The 16,741-nt window shown below is 41.3% G+C and overlaps 1 long non-coding RNA gene across 1 annotated transcript in view; it reads left to right on the top strand.

Annotated features, from left to right (window-relative positions):
• Positions 1 to 379: 379 nt before the first annotated feature.
• The window catches only part of LOC142071632 (uncharacterized), a 214,430-nt gene continuing 198,068 nt past the window's right edge, over positions 380 to 16,741 (top strand). Inside the window, exon 1 of the long non-coding RNA XR_012667762.1 lies at positions 380 to 404. This is a non-coding gene — a long non-coding RNA (uncharacterized LOC142071632). The remainder of the gene's footprint in view (positions 405 to 16,741) is intronic.

The following is a 16,741-nucleotide window of genomic DNA, read 5'->3' as shown; positions in this document are numbered from 1 at the left end:
GTCACATGAATAAAATCGACTTCAGTGGGATGACTTGCATGAGGGAAGCCTACTTATGTAACTAAAATTTTGCCGGATAGGGCCTGTGTTTATCAACATTTGGTCTATTGCATTTACCTTTATGTGTATGGACATTAAAGTCATACTTGCAGTAGAGTAACTATGCTGCAGTATTTTAATAATTCCATGCTGATTTGTAGGTTAAAAAGTTATAATTAGTCAGACAAAATATGTTATCAATTTAGCTTTATTTCCCAACTGTGCTCACCTGTCACTTTTAATTATTTTCAGGATCCTGATGATGATGTCATCCTCATATTTCCCCAAAGCTCTCCAGTGTTCATTTCAGATTATTGATGGAGGTATGAAAACTGAGTGTTTCCAAATCAAATATGCTTATAGAGGTAAGTAGTGTACAGGAAAGGATGGTTAAAATAAAGAATTGTGTGTTTCCTTGAAATTCACCAGCCCATTGTTACTGCAGCAATGCAGATCTCAGTGGAGCTTTTGTGCAATCCAATAAATACTTTTTTCACGGGGAAAAAACCCGCTATGGACTCACCCATTAGACCTATTTTGATTTTATTTCATGGCTGATGGTTATATGTGCTTGTGGCATAACAAGGATAAAATGATGTTTTGTGCTGACAAACTGTGCTTAAAATGTAGGTCTGGTAAATTTATACATTACTGGCCTTGAAAAGTATTGGCATTGGGATATTGCCTTCATTTTGAATATAGATTTTTAATAAATAAAATTCAGTAAATTAATGTTCAGGAATTTTGGCTTGTATTAGGGAATCAAAAAAGGCCGGGGGTGGGGGGGCTGCTGCAACAGCGTGTGTTAATAAGCATTCAGGAGTCAGGTTTGTGAGGAGACAAGGTACAACATTTTATTAACTGAATAAGCACTACGCTCAGTCTGCCCAGGCCTCTGGAAACATCTAATACATGCAAAGCATGCTCAGAGGCTTAACCTATATAGCAGCATTGTATCTCCCATAATAACACTACATCATCTTAGCTGCATCGTCACTCCCATGCTAGTAAGTATTGGATATAGGATTACGACAAGGTGAAGGTGTTGCAGCCGGTAAAGAGTTAATAGGCACCATTTGGTCCTGTGGCTGCTCTGAGGGTGGGGTATAAAAGAAAAGGAAGCTAGGACAAAAGGGAAGAGGGCTGACTAAGGTGGAGAAAAGTCTCTGGGGAATTGTTTTCTAATGGTTTTTTTAGCTGATTTGCTTTTGTGATTGTTGGTAAATAATAAGAAAGCTCTGAGAAAAGGGCTTTGTAAAGATTAAAACTTTGAGCTCTGTTTCCATTCCCTGACTAGTGACACTGTTCACCAGTTCCATGGTACTTACAAGCAATCCTCAGATGATGATCTATTCATAGTAATTAAGTGGTGAATAATTTCTCACAATGAGTCCATTTGAGAAAACCCTAAAAGAAAAAGAAGGTAAATTTGCCGAGTGAATTATTCATACGGCTTTAGTTATAGACATCTGGAAAAAGTTAGCAAATGAAGGAGAACGATTGAAGTCAATAATGAGTATAAATCAATCCAAGGTACCTCTAGGGTTGCTTGTACAAAAGGATGGGATTGATTGAGTGATATGGTGGAAAAGCAGGAAAGTTGAATAAGATAAACAAAAGGGAGGGCTGGCATGTTTGGCTTGATGACTTTTTCCTGTTTTCAAAATATCTTTTCTGAATTGGTGGCAATCCATTTGGTAAAGCTTTGCTGATTATTGCTATTTTACACACACACACAGTGTGAATAAGGAAGACTGGCCTCCATTATCCTCCTTTTTCAATTCAGTCTTCAGTTTGACTACTTTAATTTAGAAGTCAATAAACAGCATGCATGCTTACAGCATCCAAACCAAGAACCATTGGAACCTGGCACACTTGAACTTCCTCCTGCTGGAAAACAGAGGCTTGGCTTTCAGAATTCATATTTTTCTATACTGTATATATCTCTTTTATTAAAACAAAATCTGATTTTTTCCAGTTGGTAGCTGAAAGCTGCTTTTGTTGAAGGAAAACTACTATTAAAACTGGGGTTGCATTCAGTTATGAAGAAGAGGACAGCTTTGCAATAGAAATTGCAAATGTTATTAAAATGTTATGTTATTTCAACTTTATCTCTAGCTTGTGCATATACTAATGTTTTCATGGGATGTTCTGCCCTCTTTTAGCATCAGATTGTTCTTTTGTCTTGGGTTTTTATGACCTGAGCCACAGCCCATTCAGGTCCATGGTAAGACTCCCGCTGACTTCAGTGGGCTTTGGATCAGACCCATAAAGTACTCTGGTTGGAAGAGTGACTATAAAAATGGTACTGTGGGATTCTTTGTTGTCTTCCAGTGATTTCAATATCAACTGTGTTTGATTTTCAAATTAAAAGGTGATATTGCTAAGTGCCACACTGAACAGCGTTCGTGTCTGGGAGCTGAGCAGTGTTCTGCCCCTCGGTCATCATTAACAGTAACAATCTGCAGGCCAAATGATGCCCTCAGTGATACCTGTGCAATCCCATTGCCTTGAATAGATTGCACAGGTGTAAGTGACTGGAATTTAATAGACACGTTTGATGCACAAGAAGGAACAGAATCCACCTTGCTCTCTGACAGCCGTAAGAAGCAGAAAAGACTTACTTTTTTTGCTAAAGCCATCAGATGCGACTGAAATCACACAGAGGGAGATTGCCAGTCTGTTGGGCCAGGGGTCATCTTTTTGTTCTGTGTTTGTACAGCCCCTGGCATGATGGGGTGATGGCCCATGACTAGGGCTTCCAGATGCTATGGTACTACAAATAAATAAATAATTGTGATGATATCTGAGTGAGAATCAGCTGCGTAGCCAGGTGGAGGGAACAGGGGGAGCGAGCCAAAGAAAAGGCACCGCCCACTGTGGTGATTTTACTCACCCGGCAGCACGCCGGCGGCGGGCCCTCACTCGCTCCCGGTGTCTTTGGTGGCACTGAAGGTCCCGCCGCCGAGGTGCTGCCGAAGACCCGGAGCGCCGCCAGGTGGGTAAAAGCACTGCAGTGGGTAGCACCTTTTTTGGGAATCGCTGCCCCTGTTCCCTCGACAGGGGAAAATTTTTAAAGGCACCAAGACATTTACACGGCGCCACTTGTGCTCAGTGGGGGAGTGGCCGCTGCCCTGCTCCCCCTCAACTACGCTACTGAGAATGTGTCATTTTTAGTTTCTTTCAGAGTAGAACCCACTGTAATACTGTTTTGGGTGCATATTTATCCCTGCTATAACTCTACTGGGCTCAGTTTAGCCCCATGAGTCTATAACGTCACAGTCTAGAGAAAATAGCATATCAGTGTAAGAAATAATATTTTGTTTTCCCTCTTTGGATTTTTTTCATGGGAAGCATAACATTTCATTGGATGTCTTAAAGTGTAAGACAAAACTAATGAACGGAAGTAAGACATGGTGCCGGGAAATAGCAGTAGCTGCACCATATATTTTTTTTCAACCAATGGAGATAATGAAACTGGCTGCTGTTACAGTAGGACACTAGTAATTTATCTTTGCCATTTAGATATAAACAATTTCTAAGAACTTAATTCTTTTCAGATATCCTAGAAAGAAAGATTTCATATGTTTAAACACTATCAGCCATTCTGTTCCCATCAGCCAATCGGATTTCAGGATTCAATGCAGCTGCTGTATAAACAAACACTTCCAAATTCACAGATGTGAATTTTTAGTGTTTCACAGATTAGTTCTTTAATAAAAGTGTAACCCACAAAGGTGCTGGTAAGACTGAACTTTATTTACTATCCCTAATCACCAGACACTGGTTACAAATGGTTAATTTTCCCATCATATAAGAAGGGCTGCCATTCACTGACTCCAGTGGCTACTGTTAAAATTTTCTGGTACGAATCCGACATGTTGGTGTGTCCCAAACAGAGTTGGTCAAAACTCAGAATTTTCACTTTGTGGGAAACGATGAAATTTCAAAATGGATTTTCATTCCAAACTGGAACAAAAAATACTTTAAAATTTCCCATGAAATGGAAATTCTGAAAAACTTTGATTTTGAAAATTTTATTGAGTAAAAATTTTGAAATTTCATTTAAAAATAAATATTGCATTTTTAAATTTATTTTGTTTTAAAATTTTATTTTTATAATTTCTTGATATGGCAGTGGTGGGAGTGCATAAAATGATGTTATTTCATGTTATGTATTATTACTGACATGATATGGTATGGTATAGCATATTATGCACTTCGATTGCTGATGTATCAAGAAACAATGTACCAATAATATAAAAGCAAAAATAAAACAAATTTCTAAATAAAAACTTTCCAGAATGAAATTTTCAGAAATGAAATGTTTTTGTTTCAATGGGGGGGGGGGTGATAGGAGGAATTTGTGGGACATTTCATTGAAACCTATATGATTCTTTTTTTTTTTAATTTCAGTTTAATCAAAACAGCATTTTCTGACAGAAAAAAAAAAAAAAAAACGGTTTCAAGAGAAATTTCCCCATTAGCTCTAGTCCCAAAACCTCAGACACATCATCTTAACCATATTTAATCTGGGGTTTTGGATTATTATTTATCTTGTGCTATTTTAATAATGCCCAAAAGTATACTGGACACCTCATAATAGAAATAAGGAGATATATTCCTTGGGGCACAGACCTTTTTTTTGTTCCATTTGTACAGCGTTTGTACTAGGGGGGCCCTAGTCCATATTAGGGCTTCTAGGTGCTACCACAATAGAAATAATAATAATGTGGTCCCTGTCGCAAGTAGCTTGCAAACTAATAACAGACATGATTCCATAAAAGGCAGGGGAGAAACATGTATAAGATCATATAGGTTTCAAGCATGCAGCATGATAAAGTAAAAGTGTTTTTGTTGAATTTTTAAAAAAATATACTAAGTTGGCTAGTGATATGTAGATTTTTCATGTTGGAAGTAGGTGTTCTGGGTCTGAATGAAGAGAAGGTAAAGAGTGGGAAAGAGTTGATCAGTTATCTAATGATTGAATCACTCTCTCTTACACTGTGGATTACTAAAATGCTATTAGCAAGCTTTATTACTTCAGTGGCAATCATGCGTATTATTTCATCCTTGTTCATCCCAAAGCAATCTTAGTTAATCCTTCAAAAATGTGTTGTTTGCTTTTAATTTCCATCTTCTCTTGTGCTTTTGTGAGTGAGGTGCCTGCAATAGATTAATTTATAGTGATACATGAACTGAACTCACTATGAGCTGCAAAATGTAATAATCTTCCAAGTAGAAAGTTCCACTGACAAACTTGGCTAAGCACGCATCATCAAGACACAAGGAGTGTGTCCAAGATACTCCAGGGCACACACTCTTCCCCCTTGGGAGAGGATGAGAGAACAACACGTGACAGATGTTAGCCACATTGCTGGAAGGTGCTCAGATACTACAGTGATTGAGCACAGTGGAAGAGAACTGGACCAAACCCTGCACTCCTGACTCAGGCAGAGCTTCCTCCAAGTCAAAGGGATTTTTGCATGAGCTAAATTACAACTGCAAGATTTGGCCCAGTTGGGGAGGATTAAATTAAAAACCCCTTTTCTTAAACTGACTGCCAAGGATGAATGAACATAAAACTGATCCGTTGTTCCTGTTGAAAGTGTGGGCTGGATAATGTAATGATACATGCAGACTCTTAGATATAGATCCTGAGGTAGAAGAGTTTTGCTCTCACTGCAGTTTTCAGCCCACTGGGCAAGGGAATTAAGCAGGCAGCTTCACTCGTTGTTCATCATAGCTGAGCCCTGCTGACCTTGCTGAAACAGTGTCTTTATGGAATACATCTAAAGAAACAAGTGATGTAAAATGAAATATCATCTTAGATGCTGGGCTTAGTACTGTACAAATAAGAGTGGAATGAAATCATTATGCACTTTCTGATATAGACTAGTTTAATATTTTAGAGTATTAAAAAACCTTTTTTTTACCCTTCAGTCTCCCATACTTATTTGAATATCCAAATATGTATTTGTCAACATTTCTCATGCTTTCTTTAATCAGTAAACCTGAGAGCTGTGGTAGCTTACGTAATAATAAAGGCACTGATTCTTAATTCCTGGACCCACTATTTCAGAATCAAAGATTTCTAGATATTATTTCTAACCGTTTTTACTTGGAAAAAATGTAGCTGATACATCTAGCAGACAGTACGGACTGCAAAGTTCATTGAAGTCAATTAAGATTCCCATTGATAGGGTGACCAGATGTCCTGTTTTTAAAGTGACAGTCCCGTATTTCAGCCTTCCTAAAAGTGTCTTGACTTTGTCTTTAAAACGGGCAAATTGTCCCGTATTTTCTGTCTCCCCCCCATCAATACTGGCGGGTCTTGCTGCTGGCCAGATCCCTGCTCTCCAGCCACCCATCCACTAGTGGTGAGTGGGGGGGTCCAGTGGCCGACGATCAGGGTGGGTGTGAAAGGCTAGTGGCGGGGTGAAGCTGCAGCATGTGGAGGTGGCCGCTCCCCCTGCTGGTCCCTCAGCGCAGCCCCTGCTATGTGTCGGCTCTCGGCCAGCAGGGCCCTGCCCTCCTGTCCCGTTTCTGGCCGGCGCTGGCTGTGTGCTGCGAGCTGCGGTGGCTGGTGAGTGCGGGTAGGTGGCCGGCTACCTGTCATCTCTGCTGCCCACCCATCAGCCCTTTACGTGCTCCCCCTCTCAATGTCCTCTCCCTACTTTGCCCCTTCACCACCACCCCCCAACCCTGCTGCTCTTCCATATCCCGCTAGGTGGGACACGCCCTGCTCCCAGCACTGTGCGGAGAACCAGCCCCTGGTCAGAGCGCTCAGCTCACCAACAGCCTGGCAGCCAGGCTCCTTCCTGCCCCCACTGCCTCTGGCTGGGCTGGCACCCCAGGAAAACCCAAGACCCTCCGTCCCAGGGTGCTGGCCAGGAGGAGCTGAGCCCTGCATGAGCCAAAGTCTCGCACAGCACTGGCATGGGGAAGTCTCTCCGTCCCTCAGCTAAGCTCTGAAGTGGAGAGGAGAAGTGATTTCCAGCCTGTTCATGCCCAACCCTGGAGGCTCCACAGCAGCCCCCCGGGCAGAGGCTTAGCACCCTCTTCCCCTGCCCCCTCCCCCCCCAACCACCCTGGGTCTTGCCCCCAGAGAGCACAGGGCTGCTCTGTCCCCTAGGCACTCTCCCCTACTGAGCCACCTCTCTGTCCAGGTTCACTGAAGCCCCTGCAGTCAGGTTCCCTGGGCCCTGGTGCACAACGCATCCTAAAGGACTTAACCCCTTCCTGCCTGTGCTGTAGCCTGGGTTATGTCGGTGGCCAGCAGCAGCCTGGAGGTGTTAGCTGCTTTTCAACACAGTGCGGACAGAAAGGGACAAGCTGCTTCCAGCCACAGTGGAGTGAGGAGGGAGGGAAGAGATGAGCTCTGCAAAGGCACAGGCCAGGTCATCCCTCCCCAACACCTCTGCGGCTGGAAGCAGCTCCTGTCCCTTCCCTCCCACACAGTGCCAAAAGGCTGCTGCTGGCCACATTCTGGTGTGAACCCTGGCAGAAATCTGGGGAGGGGAGGCATGTGACCCTCTTTGCCCTCTCTTCCCTCCCCCTCCCCCTCCCCCCCAACCTCGGGAAGATGCAGCGCCAGGTACCTGGAGAGGCAGGTCCATCCCAAGGGGCCAGGCATGGAGCGTGGAGAGCGCTGGGCAGGGAGAGTCGGTTTGGTCGGTCACTCCCTTCCCTGCCCCCATGTGAGAAAGATGTACAGGAGTGTGTGTGTGTGTCACCTCTCCTTGTGTGAACCCTAAAGCCTTAAAGATAAGAAGATAAATAAAAAGACTCCAACTATGCAGTATTTCTTTTTAACAGAGGCTCAGTCAACTTGATGTTAATTTGAACATTTGTACTGCATAGTTCTGATTGATTGCTGTTGAACTTATTTGAATACTAATAATTTTATCAGATGTCCTGTATTCAGCACAGGGAAATATGGTCACCCTGCCCATTGATTTCCATGCATTTTGGATCAGGTCCCATGGCTCCAATCCAGCACAATAGCACTTCAGCACATATGTAACTTTAAGCACACGAGCAGTTCTTGAATTCAGTGGGACCACTTATATCCTTAAAATTAGGCCCCTCTCTGGTAAAGCTTTATAACACATGTATATGTTCACATCTGATGACAAATTTAACAGCTCTAGATAGTAATCCAAATGTTGATCACAGGATGAGAGTTAGTATAATAAGTCTGAAATATGAGTTTTTGCCAGTTGGGCTATTAAATGGTGTAAAGAAAATGCTAGAGCCTAGCAGTACGACGAACCTGCTGTAGCTACAGCTTGGTCATTATTTACAGAAGGCTTTCATGTTGCCATTCCCAATGGGAGCCAGGATGCTAGAGCAAGCTGTGAACAAATTGAAATTAAATGAAAATTTAACATCAAGGAAGTCAGGAAGTTCAAAAATGGTTTGCTTCCTAGCAAAAACTGACAACCAGTAATTTAATTTTTGAAGTGAGATTAGTGCTCATAAACGTTTCTATGATTCAGTATAGACTGAATTCTTTCACTTATCAATACATTATGCAGCAGAGTTCTCCTGCACTGCTTCCCCCATGATTCTTCTGTATTGGCCAGAAAGGGACCACATTTAGGGATATATGTTCCATTCTCAGTGCCAATTTAGTCCCTGACCTCTCTGGTGAAACTTCCAATATAGTGTGTGGTGGGTCTGTTAGGCCTTCTCTGCTCCCTGCTGAAGGCTCAGTGCCCTGACACTGCTCTCCCAAGGAAAATCCATTCAGACTTTTTGACTCACAAGACAGTCCTCCAGAGACCTAGAAGGGGCAGGAGGAAATACTGACCAATTAGGAACCACCAGGCCAGTTAAGAAGACTTGCCTGCATTTGCTCAGGAGGCAGGGCAGAGCTGGTGAGGGTGAGACAGAGGAGGAGCTCCTCTGGGCTAACCCAGAACCAAGGCCTACGTCAGGGCCTAGCCCTAAGCCGTGCAACAAAGTGCTTGCATTTTTGAAGGTTTTCCCCCCTCTCCCTTTGTTTAAAGGCACAGACAGCCAAATCCTGAGTTGCTATATTGCTACTTGACTGTTTAGAGACGGATGCTGAGCTTATCGCACACCTGCCCTAAACAGGTGTCCACATTTTGCAGACTATTGTGGGGAGTGGCTGCAGTACCACATGTGGTCCTGAAGGGAGCACTGCAGAGCAGCTCTGCCTGCCACAGGTGACAATTGATGCTGCTTATGATGGTTTTTTTTGTGATTTGGATGCCTGTTCTATAGCTACTGGAAAGGAAGTATAAACTCACATTAATAAAGTAGGTCATCAAACAGCAATCAGAGAGATTATTACTGGAATTTATTGAATAATTCACAGTGAATAATTTACTGTTACTTATGGTGTTTTTGTGCTATGGATTTTCTGCAATCAGATCATCATGATTTCCAGATATGTATTTGTTATTCAAATCCACTCAGTAAGTGTTTTGCAATTTTTTTTAACTGCCTGGATTGAGCACATAATGGGGGAGATTTTCAAAGGCACAAATCAAAAGTAGGCATCTAACTACCATTTAATCTATCATAAATCATTGTTTCTCTTTCCTGATTAGATAAATTTAGCATCTTATAGTGCCTGACTCACTGAAATTAATGGAAAGTCTCCCATTGATTTCAATTGGAGCTGAACCAGAAGGAGGATAATCTTGAAGAAACCACCAGGGGGCTTTGAATTTTTCCATGAAAGGTACCAGTAGCAGTTTAGGGAAAGGTTTGGAGATTGTAAAGTATTTTGAGATCTTTTGGTTAAAAGGTACCCTAGGGATGTAAGGTAATATTTATGACTTTATTACAGGTGAATGAAATACATGATTTTGTGGGTTTTCCCCCTTAATGTCCAAGGTAGTAACACAAAGGCCCAACATCATTCCTTGAACAACTCCATTGATTGTAGTGAAGTTGACTTGAAACCAGTGTTGGCAATTTTCACCTAAAGCAACACATCGAGTACTGGGACAGAAGGCAGGAAAGTGATGGCAGTGTTAAATAGTGCAATTATTTCCCATTATTTTGCCTTCTGACTTTGCATAAATGAAACACAGAATGCTGCAATAATCTTGCATGAAGGATCATTCAAAGAAAATGTCACTGCTGACTGTAATGTCCGCTCTTTTCATGCATGCTGAGTAACCTGCTGTGTTTTGGCAGCTTTAAGACTGAAGCATATCACGCACATACTGAAAGCATGCAAATGTTTGAACGAAACCCGACTGAGTAGTCATTACTTTAGGAATGTTAATTATTACTATTATGTGGATAAGCTCTCTGAAGCTGTTTGTGTTTAAAATTCAACCACACACACTCTGCACAAGTTTGGTTCAGTCTGTGTAATAATTTTTCTGTGTTTATATATCTGTAACGGTAACACACTGATGTCAGATCTTATGAAGTTAATGTGGAAATAAATATTAAAGGAAAAAGAGATTAATCCTTTACAGTCAGGCAAATCTGAGCATCTGGATATGTACAGAAAACTCTCACTGGAGGCCTTGGAATATGTAAAGTAAGCCCTGGAGTGTTAATGGAGTAAAAGTTAATTAACGTTAATGCAACTGCGCAAAGGAGATGTCAGGAATAAAAGGAAAGAAACAACGTTTTGCTGTACAAAGCTAGAGAGATTATATTCTTAAGAATGTTTGTTTATGAAAAGCTAGATCCCAGTCTTGTAGTCCCTACTCACATGAGTAATCCTTTTCCAGCCTTATGTGTATAAGGGTTGCAGTTTGAGTTAGGGCCTGATCCTGAGAAGTGCTAATCTTCTGCAGCTCCCATTGATGTCAGGGTCAGGCTTTTGTAGAGGAATAGTCTAACAGCAATGACTACAAATTACTGTGGCCCAAATTTTCAAAAGTGGATTCTATTTTTGGGTGCCAGTGGTCCAAGTATATTGCAACACCCAAAATTAGAGGCCACATGTCTTGGCCCATGTCTGTTATCTGTGCATATCACTGCTGCATATTATGTACTCTTTCTGGGTCTGAGCAAACGCAGCTCCATGTGGCTTCAGTGGGATTGATGGTGCGGAGTAGCTCACTGGACTCTTGTACCAACAGTGGCCAGCTTTTGCAGGGTGACAGAGAAGACTAGGGCAAGGTGAGCAAAGGGAGCAGGAAAAGGAGGGAGAGCAAGAGTTTGAAGTAAGCTGGAGTGAGTCCATGGAAGTTTTTTTTTCAACTTTATAGATCCCACACTGAATATATATACTCAAAAGGAAGAGCTTCTGAGTTCATTCTTGCCACTCATCTGGAAAGAAAAACAGAACACTGAAGCACAGAAAGAGAGAAACCTAAACTAGCCACATTATTAATGACTATTCTAAACACAGACAATAAGTATGATCCTGCAAGGAGCTGGAAGTGCCCTGGGAGCAACATACCCATGAAGTCTGTGTGAAATGGAATATACCCACAGACATAAAATGTAATGCTAAAAATTCTAAAATGTAGATAATTGCCCAATATGTGTATTACTCAAAACTGTCCCAGATTCATGTTGTTCCTGATACTGGCCATTTTAGTTTTAACTGCCTGCAATTCATAATAGGAAATCTACAACCTGATGACAGCTAATCCAATAGTCAGACTAAATCTCACTATGAAATTTGTGATTCATTTAAACAAAAGTCAGAAAGATTCATAATACACAAATGCCTTAGCCATCTGCACAGAGGTGTTCCCTTCAAACATCTGAAGACATTTAAAACCTGAAAAATATAATTAAAGAAAGGTTTTTATTACCCGGAGCAGCACTGCCTTCCCCCAAAACACTGATTGGCAATCTAAAAAGAGAAATCTGTCTTAGTTTAAAGCAGACACTACTGCCTATTTGAAGGGGACACTCTGTCTGCATTCACATTTTGAATTTACTTTTCTGCCAATTAATCACTACTGCTTTAGTTGGGATTTCATACAGAACACAACTCATTGTGGAGAATGGAAAATCTGTTTTTCAACATGAAAAATTATTTCAACACCACCATCTGCCCACCAAAAAAATGAGTCCATAGCTTTCTATATCTTTCATTTTGGCCACTGAAGTAAAAACAGAGACAGATGAATGAAAAATGTTAAATAAGTCCAAAGAATCCATTCTGTTATGCCTCACATTTTGGAAGATGGTTAAAATGAAGTCTCTGGATGAGCTAACTTCTTGCCACTTAGGCAGGATGTAGTGGTGATTCTTTATATGTTGATCTCTCTTTACAAGTCAACATTTACCAATAGTTGCCACACCACAGTATCTGAGATGCCACTGTTTGTTTCTATTCTATGTGCAGGGAAATACAGTAATATGTGATACTACTATTGGTAAACATGGTAATAGCAATCGCTGTGGCTAAATGAACCATGTTATCTGATGCATTCTGAAGCAATATTTAAGGTGATATGGTATGATGACATTGATTACCATACATGCTTAGTTGCATATCCAGTAATGGTGCGTGCATGGGTCCAGTTCCACTCCCCTGTTTTTTCCTGAGTACGATAATTTGCAGTTCCTGACTTAAGCCCTGATTCAGGAAAGCATCCCTACGCAGGACAGCACTTAAGCATGTACTTATTTTAAGTCCCATAAAAGTCAGTATGGCCTAAATGTGCATAAATTTAAGCACATCTTTAAGTGCTGCCCTAAAATAGGGCCATGTGACTATATTTGGAGCACCCAGGGCCATCCTTTTGTGGCCCTAAGTGCTTTTGACAATGATTTAGAGATCATGTCCCGAACCTACCTCCTTGGAGCACAGCAGATTCTGAGCACACTCAGTTCAGTGGGAGTACTCACAGAGAAAGTCACTACTAAATGTGGCCAGATCAGTCCCAAGTCTTAGGTTGTGATAGCCTACTGCTGAGAAATTAAAATAAAAGAACATTAATTATTTAATGATTTTATCTTCAAAGCAGTAGGCAAACATTATCCAGTTAGTACACTTACCACCACTGTGAAGTAGGTACTGCAGATAATACTTTTAATCCACATTTTGCCAGGGGTCAAGTTGGAGTATCAATGGTGCTCTTCCAAACACCAGCCACAAAATAAGCTCCACTTCCTGGAGTCACCAAAATTAGATGTCACTTTCAGTAGAGTGTGTGTAGACATTCAAAATATGATTGTGTGCTCTTGGGGAAGGGTATGGGGAGTCACTCGGGACGGGGCTCACCAACCCTGTATCCTCTGGGTTTGTCTTCATCTTGGTTTGTCTCTGATGCTTTGCTGGACTCCTTGGGCTTGCCACCTTCTTGACTGGTGGCACCAGAAAGAACCCTCACTCATGGTCAGTTGTGTGGATCTTCATATAATATTTCCTCTCCATTCTTCCATTTGTGAAAAATCCACACCCCTGAGCACCATAGCTATGCTGATCTAAGCCCTGGTGTAGAAGCAGCAAGGTCAATGAAAGAATGCTTCCAGAGGTAGTGGTGGTCTTACAGCGATGAAAAAACGCTTCTGTTGAGGTAGGCTGCATTTACACTACAGGGTTATGCTGGCATAGCTATTCCACTATAGTCTCAGTAGTGTAGACATGGCCAGAGAATTTAAGTGATATGACTGTGCAACAAATCTGTCTCAGATCCAGGATCAAAGCCCGGGAGTTCTGGGCTTTCAGTACTGTACTCCGGCTATGTCTAGCCCATTTGAAATATTCAGAGCTGTAATCAGTTTACCTTTGAATGTAATTTGTTTCAGAGACAAGAAATCCTTGATTAGGTCAGTCAGGTACCCAGTTGTGGAGTGGTATCCACAGCATAATGGTACAGTAAATATTTTTGGTTATGTAAAGTGAGCTGTGATCTCTGAATTTTACTTGAATAAAGTTTTAAGGGGTGTCTAAATCTAAAGGTTTGGTTGGGTTCCATCTTTGAAGTGCCTGAATTGAGAAGATGTTTTCTGACATTATTAAATCTTACCTATCCAACCTATGTGTAATACATGTAACATATCCATTGTGATTACTGTGATGTCATGCATCTGTTTATCCACAAGAAACATACTTTTGGATAAAACAGCGATTCTGAATGTTTTACATTTCTTACGCATCCTTACAGCATACTCTCTGAAGTATTTTAGTAAAAAGGTGGTGAAAGTCTTTGAAAATGAACCCTCTTTTGTGTGTGTGTGTGCCCCTTTTCATTATTATGATCAAGTTTTGATTCAGGAAGACAGAGGGGAAAGCATTGTTTTAGCTCTGTTAAAAAGAACAGTGGGGAACTCTTAAAGACAGATAAGATATGCACATTCCCAGGTTAGGAATGTTCTTTCTGAGAATAACAAGCTGTGAATGTGCAGCTGCAGGCTTCACTGTTCTGAATAATCCACGTTCAGAGACTGCAAAGTCATCAATATTTATGGATTTGTGGGATCGTCCCTGGCATGCAGTTACATCGGCCAACTTTCTGTATACTCCACATCCTTTTCTCTACAAGTTTCAGGTTCTTATTTCCTGTGACGAGTAGTTTGCACTTTGAAGCAGGGCTCCTTCACTGAAACAGAGAGCATGCTTCCTGAATCATACTGAGCAAGCTGTTAACCATCCGCCTCGAGATACACCCACTGGAGCAGATGTCGTGTGAGAAATGGGAGCTGCCAATTATTACACTGTTTCCCAAACTTAGCCCTATTTCTGTATGTAGATTATTTCTGTTATCACTTGTTTTCTCTGTACTTCTTTAAATGGAAATACTCCTACGCCCTCCTGCAAAGGCTGCTGCAATGTTTTGTCAGATGCAGCCTGCTCCAGAGCAGAGAGACACATACAGTATACGCTCTCTCGTAAACTGCATCTACTCCACTGGCAACACAGGGAAGCCTAATAGCACCAGCAGAGCTGGGCCGGTAGTGTAGCAATTCTGGAGGCTATAGCGCTGCGTGAAAATCAGGATTTCCATCCTGCAGGAGTTTTGACACTTTGATGCTTATTTTCATCCCAAATCAGAACAAGAAGTCACAACACTGACATTTTTTACAGACCGAAAAAAGTTTGGAAAAATGTTGACTTAGAAGTGTCTAACCATTTTGGTTTGACATTTTTGATGGAAATGAAATGTCTCTATACTCCTGAATCAAAACCTTGCGTTTGCTGAACTGAAATGCTTCCTTCTGAGCCAGTTCAACGCTAAACTGCAGCTGCCTTTGGTGCCATGATGCCTCCTGGGAGTTGTCATTTGAGCACTTCATGCCCCATTCTTCTCTATGGGCCAGGCTGCCAGGCTGGGCTATGTCTTCTGCCGTTATATGACTCCTGTGATACACCACGTGGTTTGGTTAGAGGGGAGACCCTGGTGCACCACGGGAGACTTAATCTGGCCAATGAGCCTGCCCCTTAAGGAAGAATGAAAAGGAGGACTTGTGGAACCTTAGAGACTAACCAATTTATTTGAGCATAAGCTTTCGTGAGCTACAGCTCACTTCATCGGATGCATACTGTAGAAAGTGTAGAAGATCTTTTTATACACACAAAGCATGAAAAAATACCTCCCCCCACCCCACTCTCCTGCTGGTAATAGCTTATCTAAAGTGATCACTCTCCTTACAATGTGTATGATAATCAAGATGGGCCATTTCCAGCACAAATCCAGGTTTTCTCTCCCCACTTTAGATAAGCTATTACCAGCAGGAGAGTGGGGTGGGGCGAGGTATTTTTTCATGCTTTGTGTGTATAAAAAGATCTTCTACACTTTCCACAGTATGCATCTGATGAAGTGAGCTGTAGCTCACGAAAGCTTATGCTCAAATAAATTGGTTAGTTTCTAAGGTGCCACAAGTACTCCTTTTCTTTTTGCGAATACAGACTAACACGGCTGTTACTCTGAAACCTGTCATTAAGGAAGAATGGGGCATAAAGTGCCCACGAGGCACAACAGCACCAGAGACAGATGCAGATTAATGTTGAACTGGCTCAAAAATGAAATGTTTCAGTTCACTTCAACAAACAAAAATATTTTTATTCGGGTTGAACCAACATGAAATGAAATATTTACTTTAGGTTTTCCAGATGGAAAACTATCAAACTTTGGGAAAATCAGAATTTTACCATGGAAAATTCTGATTTTACAGAAACTTGTTTTAGTTGAAAAATTATTTAAATGGAAAATTCCTGGCCAGCTCTACTCAGGAGTTTTTATCACTGTGTCTATTACTCTCAGAAGGCTTAGATGACATGGTGCAGTAAAGTTAACAGTGTAAAGAGGCATTTGCTGCTGCTGCAATTGATCGATCTGTACCAGTGGTTAAGTAGGTGTTTGTATTTCCTAGTATAGACAAGGACACAGAGATGTTACTTTAGTCCTCTTGTTTTATTGTTTTCTTAATGTAAAGTCAGGGTAATTAGGAGTGAAAGTATATGGTTAATCTTTATGTATTGAAAACCATAGTACGTATTTTCTTGCTTTTCCTAAACACAAAATCGTATTTCAAAGTAATAAACATGCGACACATGTCGTAATACATCCAAATAGAACGGGGCCAGTACTGAGGGAGAAAGGTTCTGCAAAGGTTTGTCTGAATATTTAGAAGAATGTGGTTTATCCATGATTGTGGTGTTCTTGTTTTTTCATGAATACTCATGGGATTCAGTTGTACTAGCATTAAGCCGCATGTAAAGTGAATTTTAATCTGTTGTGCTTGATCACTAAAAGGAAGTGTATCTTCAGTTGACTGTCAGTGAGCATTCCCATCA

The sequence above is a fragment of the Caretta caretta genome, chromosome 3, assembly GCF_965140235.1.
Source record: "Caretta caretta isolate rCarCar2 chromosome 3, rCarCar1.hap1, whole genome shotgun sequence".
NCBI classification, from domain to species: domain Eukaryota; kingdom Metazoa; phylum Chordata; order Testudines; family Cheloniidae; genus Caretta; species Caretta caretta.
The sequence above is the reverse complement of the archived record's forward strand: the minus strand, read 5'-3'. Positions and strand labels throughout refer to the sequence as shown.